Source organism: Pelodiscus sinensis, chromosome 19 (genome assembly GCF_052426305.1).
Source record: "Pelodiscus sinensis isolate ZL-2025 chromosome 19, ASM5242630v1, whole genome shotgun sequence".
NCBI classification, from domain to species: Eukaryota; Metazoa; Chordata; order Testudines; family Trionychidae; genus Pelodiscus; species Pelodiscus sinensis.
Window position 1 is genome coordinate 10,971,104 of NC_143070.1, and position 13,219 is coordinate 10,984,322.

The window sequence follows — 13,219 nt, forward strand, 5'->3', positions numbered from 1 at the left end:
TGTCCTGCCGGCCCTTCTATCCGGCCCTGAGCTATGTCCTCAGCCCCATCACTTATTTCCCTTCCCCCACAGTCCCTGCTCCTTACGCCACCTGCCTGGGCTCCTGGCAGAGTGACAGAAGCTATGTCCAGGCACTACAGCTGTGGTGCCACCAAGCCTTGTGCTCTGGGTGGAGCAGTCATGGGGCAGAGAGCGGAGGGAGTGGGAATTGGACAGAGGACAGGCATCCGGGGGTTGGGTGGCCTGGGCAAGGAGCAGTGGGGGTTGGATTGGGATAGGCAGTCCTAGGGGGCAGTAAGGAGCTGGAGTACAGGGGGTCAGATGGGGCAAGGCCTGAGTCATGCCTGGCTGTTTCCTTCTCTGCCTGGCCCTCCCTACAATTTTTGTACCTTGATGTGGCCACAGGGCGAAAAATATGCCTACCCCTGCTACGTACACAGGATTCAACATTGTACAGAGTGACACGGTGCAGAAGTTGGAAGTTACAAATGCTACTAGAAATGTCAAATAAATGAGAAAAAATCCAGAGCTACACAAAGGGTATGTCTACACTACCACCCTAGTTCGAACTAGGGTGGTAATGTAGTCAACCGGAGTTGCAAATGAAGCCTGGGATTTGAATTTCCTGGGCTTCATTTGCATGTTGCCGGGCGCCGCCATTTTTAAATGTCCGCTAGTTCGGACTCCGTGCCTGCGGCTACACGCGGCACGAACTAGGTAGTTTGGACTAGGCTTCCTATTCCGAACTACCTGTACTCCTCAGGATCTAGGCCGTGGGGCTGGGGCTGTCAACCAGCAGGGACCCCAGAGCTTTCAATTGCCAGGCGGTGAGGCCCACACAGCTCCTAGCTACCGACCCTGGAGCGCCAACCCACAGCGAGGGGGAGGGGGGATCTGAGCTCCCAGCTGCTGTGGGCGAAGGTCCGAGCCTTAGTAGGGAATTCCACAGGCAACTCCCAGACACCAGCAGTGGCAGGAACCCCAGAGCCCTCACTCCTGATTTTGTCCAGTTTTTAGTGAAAGTCGCAGACAGGTCACCGGCTTCACAGGTTCCAGTCACTTTTCTCACGGCCCATGGCCTGTCTGCGACTGTCTTTCAAAATAAGCTGTGACAAAATCTGAGCCTCGCTAATGAGACCCTTGGATGTGTGAGCAGGGGAGTTGGCCTTGCGAGACTGGTACTAGGATACTGGGTACAAGGGCTTAGAAGGGTTAGATCTTTGCCGGTCGGTGTCTTTCTCCGCACAGATGGGCACAGTGAGGAAGACGTTGCTTGAGAACTTACTAGAGGCTTGTTTAAGGATATTCACTTTGACTGTGTCTACACTGGCCACTTATTCCGGAAAATCAGCCGCTTTTCTGGAATAACTTGCCAGCTGTCTACACTGGCCCCTTGAATTTCTGGAAAATCACTGACGATCTACTGTAAGAAATCAGCCGCTTTTTCGGAAAAACTATGCTGTTCCCATTTGGGCAAAAGTCCTTTTTCTGGAAAACTGTTCCGGAAAAGGGCCAGTGTAGACAGCACAGTAGTGTTTTCCGCAATAAAGCCCCAATTACAAAAATGACGATCCGGACTTTTTTGTGGAAAAGCACGTCTACATTGGCACTGACGCTTTTCCGGAAAAGCACTTTTTCCGGAAAAGCATCCTGCCAATGTAGACACGCTTTTTCCGGAAATACTTATAACGTAAAACTGTTCCGTTTTAAGCATTTCCAGAAAATCATGCCAGTGCAGATGTAGCCTTCGTGTGTTTTGGCATGTGACCTTGTATTTTGTTTTTTAGCATTTATAAACTTTTTTGAGTTTCAATATTTACTGTCATCTGATCCCTCCCCCCCCCCCCCCAGCCAAAAAATTCCTGCCGTTATGAAAACTTGAAATCATGAAAAAATACTTCAAACACATAATTGTTCACATAATTGTTCACAAATGTAAATAGATAAAACTGGGGGTAGGGTGCAGTGGAACATGGAAAAATAAACACCAATATTGTCCACTGAAGTTTTTCTATATATGCAAATGTTATATATTTTTAATATTATACCAAGCCTATGTATAAAGTTCTAGAGTTCACAAGCCTTACAGTGAGAGATGGCTTAACCTTCATTTAGAAAAAATTATGGATTCCTAAAAGGCTATTTAATCTGTATGTGAAAACCAGAATAAAAACCATTGGAGGCAAACTGAGGCAGACAAGTGAGTATTAGAAACCAGGCTCACAGTTTTAGAACCCAGCACCATTAGCTTCTGCAACAAACTAACAAGGGAAGTGGTGGATTCTCCATTTCTCAGTCTTCTAATAGTAAGGATGGTGGCACTTCGGGGATACAGGCTTTAGCCAAACACAGATTATTGGATTCAATACAGGGGTAAACAGGTGAAATGTTACACTTGTGACATACCATAGATTAATATAGTTGCTTCCAGATGCCAGCAGCAGCTGTGCGGTCTCTGCCTTAGTTAGTCAGTTAGTTTTGGCCATTCAATTTACTCTAGTCCACAGAGCAGCAAGAGGAAGACTCTTAATTATGATTACCAGATTCAGCTCATTTGAGTCAAAAAAGCAAATATGATTCTAGGTTGTATCAACAGGTGTGTTGTAAGCAAAACTTGTGAAGTCATTCTGCCGCTCTACTCTGCACTAGTTAGGCCTCAGCTGGAGTACTGTGTCCAGTTCTGGGCGCCACATTTCAAGAAAGATGTGGAGAAATTGGAAAGGGTACAGAGAAGAGCGACAAGAATGATTAAAGGTCTAGAGAACATGACCTATGAAGCCAGGCTTCATGAACTGGGCTTGTTTAGTTTGGAAAAAAGAAGATTAAGGGGGGACATGATAGCGGTTTTCAAATATCTAAAAGGGTGTCACAAGGAGGAAGGAGAAAATTTGTTCCTCTTGGTTTCTGAGGACAGGACAAGGAGTAATGGGCTTAAAGTGCAGCAGGGGAGGTTTAGATTAGACATTAGGAAAAAATTCCTAACTGTCAGGGTGGTCAAATATCGGAATAAATTGCCAAGGGAGGTGGTGGAATCTCCCTCTCTGGAGATATTTAAGAACAGGTTAGATAGACATCTGTCAGGGATGGTGTAGGTGGAGCTTGGTCCTGCCTTGAGGGCGGGGGGCTGGACTCGATGACCTCTCGAGGTCCCTTCCAGTCCTATTATTCTATGATTCTATGATTCTATCTGGATACTTGAGTCTGCTGGGACAGACACTCACAGCCCAGCAGGCCTGTCACTGCTGCTTTAAGGGGAAGACTCATTTCCCCACACAAGTGGTCACTCCCTCTTCCCAGTTAATGTGTTACTTTTGCTTTGCAGCCTTTTGCCAAGAAGGAAGCACATTCACCTGTTGGGAACACACAAAGATTCCCTTTAAAAAGCGCAAGGAAAAGCTCTAGGAAAAGCTGCTGCTATTTCATAGCTAGAACAAGCTGTTTGGAACTTGGTAATTGACATTTTAAATGACTATTTCAGTTCATCTCCACAAAACACATCGGCTATGTCTACACTCGCAGCTTCTTGCACAAGTAATATGTAAATGAGGCTAAGCGTGGACTATCGCCAAGCCTCATTTGCATACCTAATGAGCCACCATTTTTTTCAGAAGAGGCTCTTGCTCAGGAAGGAGCATCTACACTGCCCCTTCTTGCACAAGAAAAGCCCTCTTGCACAATGACGTTACACCTATTACTTTTCAGGAAGAACGATGTTGCGCAAGAGGGTTTTTCTTGCGCAAGAAGGGGCAGTGTAGATGCTCCTTCTTGTGCAAGAGCCTCTTCTGAAAAAAATGGTGGCTCATTAGGTATGCAAATGAGGCTCAGCGATATTCCATGCTTAGCCTCATTTGCATATTACTTGCACAAGAAGCCGCGAGTGTAGACATAGCCATTAGGTCTGATCATACCTGAAGACTGTGAAAGCTTCTCAGAAGGCCCAATCAGGTAGGTTATTTTGGTTTCAAAGGGTCTCCTTGGATCCCCTCCTACATAGTGCTTCTTGATTGGAAATAGTTTAACAAAAAAGATTAAATAAACCTGTAATAATTTGTCTTGCTCTTTATGTAAACACCACTTCAAAGTGATCTACATTCTAGGGCATTTCAGGTTACTTTCCTAGGAATAGAATTCCAGATTTGTGCAGCATGTTGATTTAGTAATTTGTTTCTTTTGCAGCTGTGTTTTATTCAAGAGCTGTGGTCCCATCCAGTTCTCAGGGATGCCTGAAGGAGATTTATAACACATTAATTTCTTATATTTAGAATACAGAAGATTGTATCAAGTCCAGTTATCATTAGTCTAGTTTTCTGCCTGTTTATTTAGTTTTTTCCCTCTGATATTTAATCAAACATTATTAAAACAATTTTTCTGGCTTTTTTTCCTACTTTCAGGCTGTGTCTACACTGGCCACTTATTCCGGAAAATCAGCCACTTTTCTGGAATAACTTGCCAGCTGTCTACACTGGCCCCTTGAATTTCCGGAAAAGCACTGACGATCTAATGTAAAATCATCAGTGCTTTTCCGGAAAAACTAAGCTGCTCCTGTTCGGGCAAAAGTCCTTTTCTGGAAAACTGTTCCAAAAAAGGGCTAGTGTAGACAGCAGAGATTTCTTTTCCGCAAAAAATCCCTGATTGCGAAAATGATGATCGGGGCTTTTTTGCGGAAAAGCGCGTCTAGATTGGCATGGACGATTTTCCACAAAAAGTGCTTTTCCGGAAAAGCATCCTGCCAATGTAGATGCGCTTTTTCCGAAAATGCTTATAACAGAAAAGTTTTCCGTTATAAGCATTTCCGGAAAATTATGCCAGTGTAGATGTAGCCTCATTGTTTTCTCTTTTTCTTTTTGGCAAGGATGGGGGGAGTTAATTAAAATATTTTGATTTCAAATTGATTAGAAATCTCATTTAGCATAATTTCATTGAAAAATGGAAACGTTCAAATTGTAGGAAAATGCATTTCTAATGTCTTTAACATTTATTTTCTATTGAAAAGGTGTTTGTGGTCAAACATTTTGATGTCTGATCTAACAGTACTGTAGCTCATTTCTATTGTGAGTTCTGGCATTTTACTGTAAATCTCACCTTATCTGCAAATTTTCCAAAAGCTCCAGCTCTCTTGTTTTAAGAGTAGGTGAGAACCTCAGATGTCATTGAAGTAAAAGTAAATATTAAGCCCTCACATTTGCAGAGAAAAGTTTAGGAATGTGATCTGAGGGCAGTCAGGAGTCAGAAATCAAGAGGCAAAACATGAGAATCTGAAATCTGTTATTAGTATTACAATTTTAAAGCTAATGATTTAAGTCAATTTCATATCTATTTTTGTACCTGAATTATGATTATTTTTATTGATTTGAATAAAAAAGAAACTGCAAAATCTTAAAGAATATGGTAACCAGAAACATTCAGTTCAATTAACTAATACAGGTAAGAAGCAAATTAGTTTTAAGTACTAAGCAAGTTTCTTGCCTTTTCCCTTAATTATCCAGAACAGCGAAGGCAGTTTTTATTTAAATTATAAAACAAGTTTTAAAATTCTTTTTAAAAAATGAATTCCAATTGCTATCCAAATACAGCTTTAGGTAGACCGAAAAAATCCTCCAATAAATAATAAATAATATAATAAATAATAAAAAGATTGAAATTAAGATTCTGAATAAATTCATACAACTGTATGGAAAGGATGACCACATTTAGTATAAAATCTACATTTAGATGCAAAACAACATATTTTAATGGCTAACAACCAATGAGAATCTCTCTTTCTTTAGGAAAATAACTAAAAAGTCCAAATCTTAAAAATTGATTTAAATAAATCTGGTTTCCTGCTTGCTGGTTACAATCTGGATTAAAAATGGTGATTTAATTCACCTGGATTTACAGGACAGCTGCCCCAAACCATCCTATAGATAGAATTGAACCTGAGACTCCCCCACCCCTGGCACTGATCTTTCCAGCCAGCTAAAGTCTCAAATTTGGCTCCACTGAGACTCACAAAACTCCTTCCAAATCCAGGGGGCACTTCCCTTGGTGCTGGCAGCCGGGCTCTTCAGTGTAGAATCTCCATTGGCATCCGTGTCTCTGTCTGGGTGGGTAACGCTGCTGCCTCCCTCCCCCAGCAATTCACAGACTGGGCAGAGGGAGGCCAAGAGGCCTGCTCAGAGATGGCCACCAGCTCAGGGCCCTTTCAGACTCTGGGCAAAGGAGAAGGTGCCCGATGTACGAGGCTGGGCAGAGCCTTGCCAGGGCTGGGAGAGTCTCAGGTTCAATTCCCCTGCTCTCTGGGGGAGAGGAGAGAGAATTTCAACTGGGGTCTTCCACCAGTCGGCCATGTGCTCTGACCTCTCAGCTGTTGCAGTGTGGGGCTCTCCAGAGCCATCTCGTCAATAGGATGGTTCAGGGCAGCTGTCCAGGGCCCTGTGCTTTGGAGGCTCCCTCAGGGACCAGGGTAGCCTGGGGAGTTACTGGGGTGCCAGCATCAGGGCTCAGCCCCAGCCAGCCTGCTCTGCTCGGCCCTCTCCAGCTATCGGAGAGCTGCTGCCTGGGTTTTACGGGCATTTCTGGCACCTTGTCAGTCCTGACTCATGTACAGTGGGGCTGCAGGATCTCCAGGATCAGGAGCTGCTGCCCCTCCACTGACACAGGGCAGTAAGCACCGGGGCTGCCCAAGAACGTGGCTCTCAGGCTGTGTTGGCCCAGCAGCGTTATTCCGAGATAGATTGGAAATAATGGGCTCCTGTGGCCCTCGGTGTGTGTGGAGTAAGGGAAGTGGGGGGCACAGGGCTCTGTCTCAGAAGCACTGCTGTGTGTGCAGCGCCCAAAGCCAAAGCAAGCTATTTCCACTTAAGCAACATGATTAGCCTAGCTCAGGTTACATGGCTAATTCCCAGGTTAACCTGCAGTGCAGACGCACCCTCCGTGACTGATGGAAGTGGAGACCTTTTCTGATCTGGCTCTCAGATCTTACTCAGGCCTTAGCTCAGTGACAAAAGAATTGCCTAGACTCACTGATACACCCAGATCAAACATTGGGTTCTTACGACTGGGTTTTTATCATTGGCTTTTTTTATATTGTGTGTAGGGGGCAGGTTTCTTTACTGTGAGCAAACATTGGGAACTGGGTGTGTGGCTTGTCTCAGTGCACCCAGGGAAGGACTTTGACAAAAGTTAACCGTAGTTATCTGATAAAAAACATCAGAAGCTGTGGAGGTTGGGTTCCTGTTATCTATTTCCTTATTGCACTGTCGCTTTTGTAGTGTCCCGCAGATGAGCATTTTAGGAGTAAGGGTTATTTCAGAAGAAGGGTTTTCTCTCGAAATCACCTCATCTAAACAGCGTTTTTTATTTTGAAATAAGGTATTTCGAAATAGCGGCCAGACATGATTATGCAAATGAAGCATGGGATATTTGAATCCCGGCTTCATTTGCAGTTTCGGGTGTCTACATTTGCATCCCTCTCTCAAAAGAGGAATGAAGTGTAGACATACCCAGAATGAGATGGATTTACGTGGGGTCTGGTCCCATTGGGATGGTGCATTTGGGTGCCGCAGCAAGTCCCTTTAGCTGAGCCTTCCCAGAGCTGCTCTGATGTCAGTATCTGCACAGCACCACAGGGCACGGTGACTCCATCTTTGTGTCCATGCTGGAGGAGGCCGGGTGGCCTGGCTCAGCAGGACAGAGCGAAGGGCCACACTTGACGGTCGGAAGGTGGCTCAGTGGTCCTGCTGCAAATCAAGTGACAGTCCGAAGGGGGCCCCAGAGCCCAGCCTGTCATGGATGCACCTGTGCAGGTTTTCTTTGGCCTGGAGAAGAAACATGCAGAGCAGAAGTTGACGGGTCACTTCAAGGGTTGTTTCATGTCCTGGGGGGATCAGGAGCTTTGCTGGGATTTGCTTCGTGACACACAGAGTCTAAGAATCCATCTGAGACTCAGCAGCCCCTTGAGATTTCTCCTAGGGTTTCAGTGTTGGATGGGGACAGACTGGAACAGGCTTGACACACTCAGAATTGATTTCTGCCCGACATGGCTTTGCTCTAGGTACGGCACCTGGTACTGGTGGTTGCCTGCTGAGTTTTGCGAGGCCTTTTGAACTCTCTTTGGGCCTGACTTGCTTCAGGTTTCTCAGGAGAGTGTCAGGGAGACCCACTCTGAGCAGTCCTTGCCTTTCTGTGTAAGAAGGGGGAAGAAGGCTAAAGTATTGGAGATCTGTGTTCCTGCATTGCTCTGACTATAAACTTTTCTCAAAGGCCTTGGTAAAAAGACTGGAAATTATGACTGGGTAAGTTGTGCACCATGGCAGACCCATTGCATCTTCTACACATCCATTTTAATAACATTTTCCTATGCTGGATGTCATTTTGGCTGAAAAACAAACTTATTTTGTACATGTAGTTGGTTTCTCTTCATCATGAGATGGCTTTTGATCGACTCTGGGAATGTTCCATGAATTGCTGATCTGACACAGCATGCAAAAGTTATTGTCCAACATAGAAACAGGCTCTGCAGTGCTGAAAGCTTTGGAAGGGACCTCACAAAGAAGAAACCAGAAGGGAACACCATCTACTGGAAGGCCTGGGATGCGTAGTCCTAGGGATGGGGGTTCCACGGCCACTACCCCCAAAAGAAAACGACGGGTGGTGGTGGTCGGGGACTCCCTCCTAAGAGGGACTGAACCATCCCTCTGCCGTCCGGACCTGGAATCTCGAGAGGTGTGCTGCTTACCGGGAGCTCGCATTCAGGAAGTCACTGGGGGTATGTCTACACTACCACCCTAGTTCGAACTAGGGTGGCTAATGTAAGCATACGAACTTGCAAATGAAGCCCGGGATTTGAATTTTCATTTGCATGTTGCCGGGCGCCACCATTTTTATATGTCCGCTAGTGCGGACTCCGTGCCCGCGGCTACATGCAGCACGAACTAGGTAGTTCGGACTAGGCTTCCTTTTCCGAACTACCTGTACACCTCGTGGAATGTTCTCCACGTAGGAACTAATGATACGGACAAGAATGACCTTGAGTGGGTTACTGCGGATTATGTAGCGCTGGGAAGAAGGATCCAAAAATTCGGAGAGCAAGTGGTATTCTCGTCCATCCTCCCTGTTGAAGGGAAAGGACTGGGCAGGGATCGTCGAATTGAGGACGTAAATGCATGGTTGCGCAGGTGGTGTCTCAGAGAGGGCTTTGGTTTCTTCGACCATGGGACTCAGTTCCGGGCACAAGGACTGTTAGGAAGAGATGGGATCCACCTAACGAAGAGAGGAAGGAGCATATTCGCGGGAAGGCTTGCAAACCTAGTGAGGAGGGCTTTAAACTAGATTCATCGGGGGACGGTGACCAAAACCCTGAGGGGAGAGGGAAAGTCGGATACCGGGAAGAAATGCAGAGAGGAAGGAGCAAGAAAGGAGGACCCCTGTTTCTAATGGAGAAGATAGGGCAATCAGCTGGTTACCTGAAGTGTTTGTACACTAATGCGAGAAGCCTGAGAAACAAACAGGAAGAACTGGAGGCCCTGGCCCAGTCCAAGAAATATGATTTAATGGGGATAACAGAGACTTGGTGGGATGACTCGCATGACTGGAGCGCTGTCATGGAAGGGTATAGACTGTTCAGGAAGAACAGGCAGGGGAGAAAAGGAGGAGGAGTTGCACTATATGTAAGAGACCACTACGATCGCTCTGAACTCCAGTATAAAGAGGGAGAAAAACCTGTTGAGAGTCTATGGGTTAAGTTTAAAGGAGCAAACAACAGCACTGATGTTGTGGTTGGTGTCTGCTACAGGCCACCGAATCAGGTGGATGAGGTAGATGAGGCTTTCTTCGGACAACTGAGCAAAGCTTCCAGATTTCAGGCCCTGGTTCTCGTGGGGGACTTTAATCACCCTGATATCTGTTGGGAAACTAATACGGCATTACACAGGCAATCCAGGAAGTTTTTGGAGAATATTGGGGATAACTTCTTGACACAAGTGCTGAAGGATCCGACCAGGGGCCGTGCGCAGCTTGACCTTCTGCTCACAAACAGGGAGGAATTAATAGGGGAAGCGGAGGTGGGTGACAACCTGGGAAGCAGTGATCATGAGATGGTAGATTTCAGGATCCTGACCAAAGGAAGAAAAGAGAGTAGTAAAATACACACCTTGGACTTCAAAAAAGCAGATTTTGACTCCCTCAGAGATCTGATGAGCAGAATCCCCTGGGATGCTAACATGAAGGAGAAAGGAGTCCAGGACAGCTGGCAGTATTTTAAAGAAGCCTTATTGAAGGCACAGAAAGAAACCATCCTGACGCATAGCAAGAGAGGCAAACATGGTAAGAGACCAGATTGGCTTACAGGGGAAATCCTTGGTGAACTTAAGCACAAAAAGGAAGCTTACAAAAAGTGGATACTTGGATAAATGACCAGGGAGGGGTTTAAACGTATAGCTCAAGAATGCTGGGGGTTATCAGGAAGGTGAAAGCACAAATGGAATTGTGACTGCCTAAGGATGTGAAGGATAACAAGAAAGGTTTCTACAGGCATGTTAACAAGAAGAAGGTGATCAGAGAGGGTGTGCGGCCACTAATGGATGAAGGAGGTAATCTAGTGACAGATGATGTGGGGAAAGCTGAAGTACTCACTGCTTTCTTTGCCTCTGTATTCACGGACGAGGTCAGCTCCTGGACTTCTGCGCTAAGTGACGCAAGATGGGATGAAGATGGACAGCCCGTGGTCGGTAAAGAACAGGTTAGGAACTATTTAGAAAAGCTAAACATACACAAATCCATGGGTCCGGACTTAATGTATCCGAGGGTGAGGGGGAAATCTCGCTCCCCTGGGGTACAGAGCCCCCAGAAGGGTTCGAGGCTGGAGGTCAAATCAAATCAGTGAGGCAGGAGAGAAACCTAGAAGAGAAAACTTTATTATGCATGCATGCAGGCTGGCAGCCATAGCAGTCAGCCCTGAGTTACAGGGTTTTTGATCCTTTATACAGAATGCTTAGACAGCTCAGTTGTGGATTGTTCTTCTTTAACATATCAAAGTCTCAGCAGAAGTACTCTGAGACTTCTGTTCCCCCCAGGAGTGCTAGAAGTAAGTTTTACAAAACAAAGGCACATGAGAATGTGGAGTGAGTAGTCTTACAAGGCAATCTGTGACAAAGATAAGCGTTTACATGATAATTTGTGACAGACTAGGAGTATCCATGAATTTGAGATAGTCATCTGTAAGGGTCTTTGATTAGAGTTAATTTGATTTCACTCTGATACAGGGAGAGAGATCTGGAAAACTTTTAACCCTTACAGCAGTTTTCTTTAGAGAGTTTTGATTTCTGCACAGTCCCCCCTTTGACACAATTGGAGTTATTGGATTTTCCCCACAAGGGTACTGAGGGAGTTAGCAAATGTCATTGAGGATCCTTTGGCTATTATCTTTGAAAAGTCATGGAGATCGGGAGAAATCCCGGATGATTGGAAAAAGGCAAATGTAGTGCCCATCTTCAAAAAAGGGAAGAAGGATGATCCAGGGAACTATATGCCGGTCAGTCTTACCTGGATTCCTGGAAAAATCATGGAAGGGATCCTTAAGGAATCCTTCTTGAGGCACTTGGATGAGAGGAACGTGATTAGGAATAGTCAGCATTGGTTCACAAAGGGCAAGTCGTGTCTGACCAATCTGATTAGCTTCTGTGATGAGGTAACTGGCTCTGTGGACATGGGAAAGTCAGTGGATGTTATATACCTTGACTTTAGCAAGGCTTTTAATACGGTCTCCCACAATATTCTTGCCAGCAAATTAAGGGAATGTGGATTGGATAAATGGACGGTAAGATGGATAGAAAGATGGCTAGAAGGCCGGGCCCTGCAGGTAGTGATCAACGGCTCGATGTCGGGATGGTGGTTGGTTTCTACCAGAGTGCCCCAAGGTTCGGTTCAAGGACCAGTTTTGTTCAATATCTTTATTAATGACCTGGATGAGGGGATGGATTGCACCCTCAGCAAGTTTGCGGATGACACTAAGCTGGGGGGAGAGGTAGATATGCTTAAGGGCAGAGATAGGGTCCAGAGTGACTTAGACAAATTGGAGGATTGGGCCATAAGAAATCTTTTGAGGTTCAACAAGGACAGGACAGAGTCCTGCACTTGGGACGGAAGAATCCCAAGCATAGTTACAAGCTGGGGACCAACCAGTAAGTAGTAGTTCTGCAAAAAAGGACCTGGGGGTTACGGTGGATGAGAAGCTGGATATGAGTCAACAGTGTGCCCTTGTAGCCAAGAAGGGTAATGGCATATTAGGTTGAATTAAGAGGAGCATTGCCAGCAGATCCAGAGATGTCATTATTCCCCTTTATTCGGCTTTGGTGAGGCCACATCTGGAGTATTGTGTCCAGTTCTGCCCCCCCCCCACTACAAAAAGGATGTGGACACATTGGAGGGTCCAGCGGAGGGCAACCAAAATGATTAGGGGGCTGGAGCATATGACTTATGAGGAGAGGCTGAGGGACTTGGGTCTGTTTAGTCTGCAGAAGCGAAGAGTGAGGAGGGATTTGATAGCAGCCTTCAACTTCCTGAAGGGAGGTTCCAAAGAGGATGGAGAGAGGCTGTTCTCAGTAATGACAGATGGCAGAACAAGGAGCAATGGTCTCAAGTTGTGGTGGGAGAGGTCCAGGTCGGATATTAGGAAAAACTATTACACTAGGAGGATGGTGAAGCACTGGAATGGGTTCCCTAGGGAAGTAGTGAAGTCTCCATCCCTAGAGATGTTTAAGTCTCGGCTTGACAAAGCCCTGGCCGGATTGATTTAGTTGGGATTGGTCCTGCCTAGAGCAGGGGGCTGAACTTGATGACCTTCTGAGGTCTCTTCCAGTTCTATGATTCTATGATTCTAATTTGAATTAGTTTTTGGGACTAGATGCGTTAGTTCGAATTAGCTTAATTCAAATTTACTAATTCGAACTAAGTTAGTTCAAATTAGCGCTGTAGTGTAGACATACCCTCACTTCTTTTCTTCCTACTTGTCAGAGGCCAAATGATTCTGTGCCATAAATGGTATTGTTAAACAACAGGGATAACATAGAAAGATGTTTCCCCTACTGCTGGATTTGCAGAAGTTTGTAATTTACTTAACAAAACAGAAACCCATTGTTACCAGTTGCCCCAGTGGGGCTGCGCCTTCCTGCCCCCCAAACCTCGGTCGCTCCTCTGTACTGCGGGTCGTGGCACACCTGTTCACGGAATCTCTTTTTCT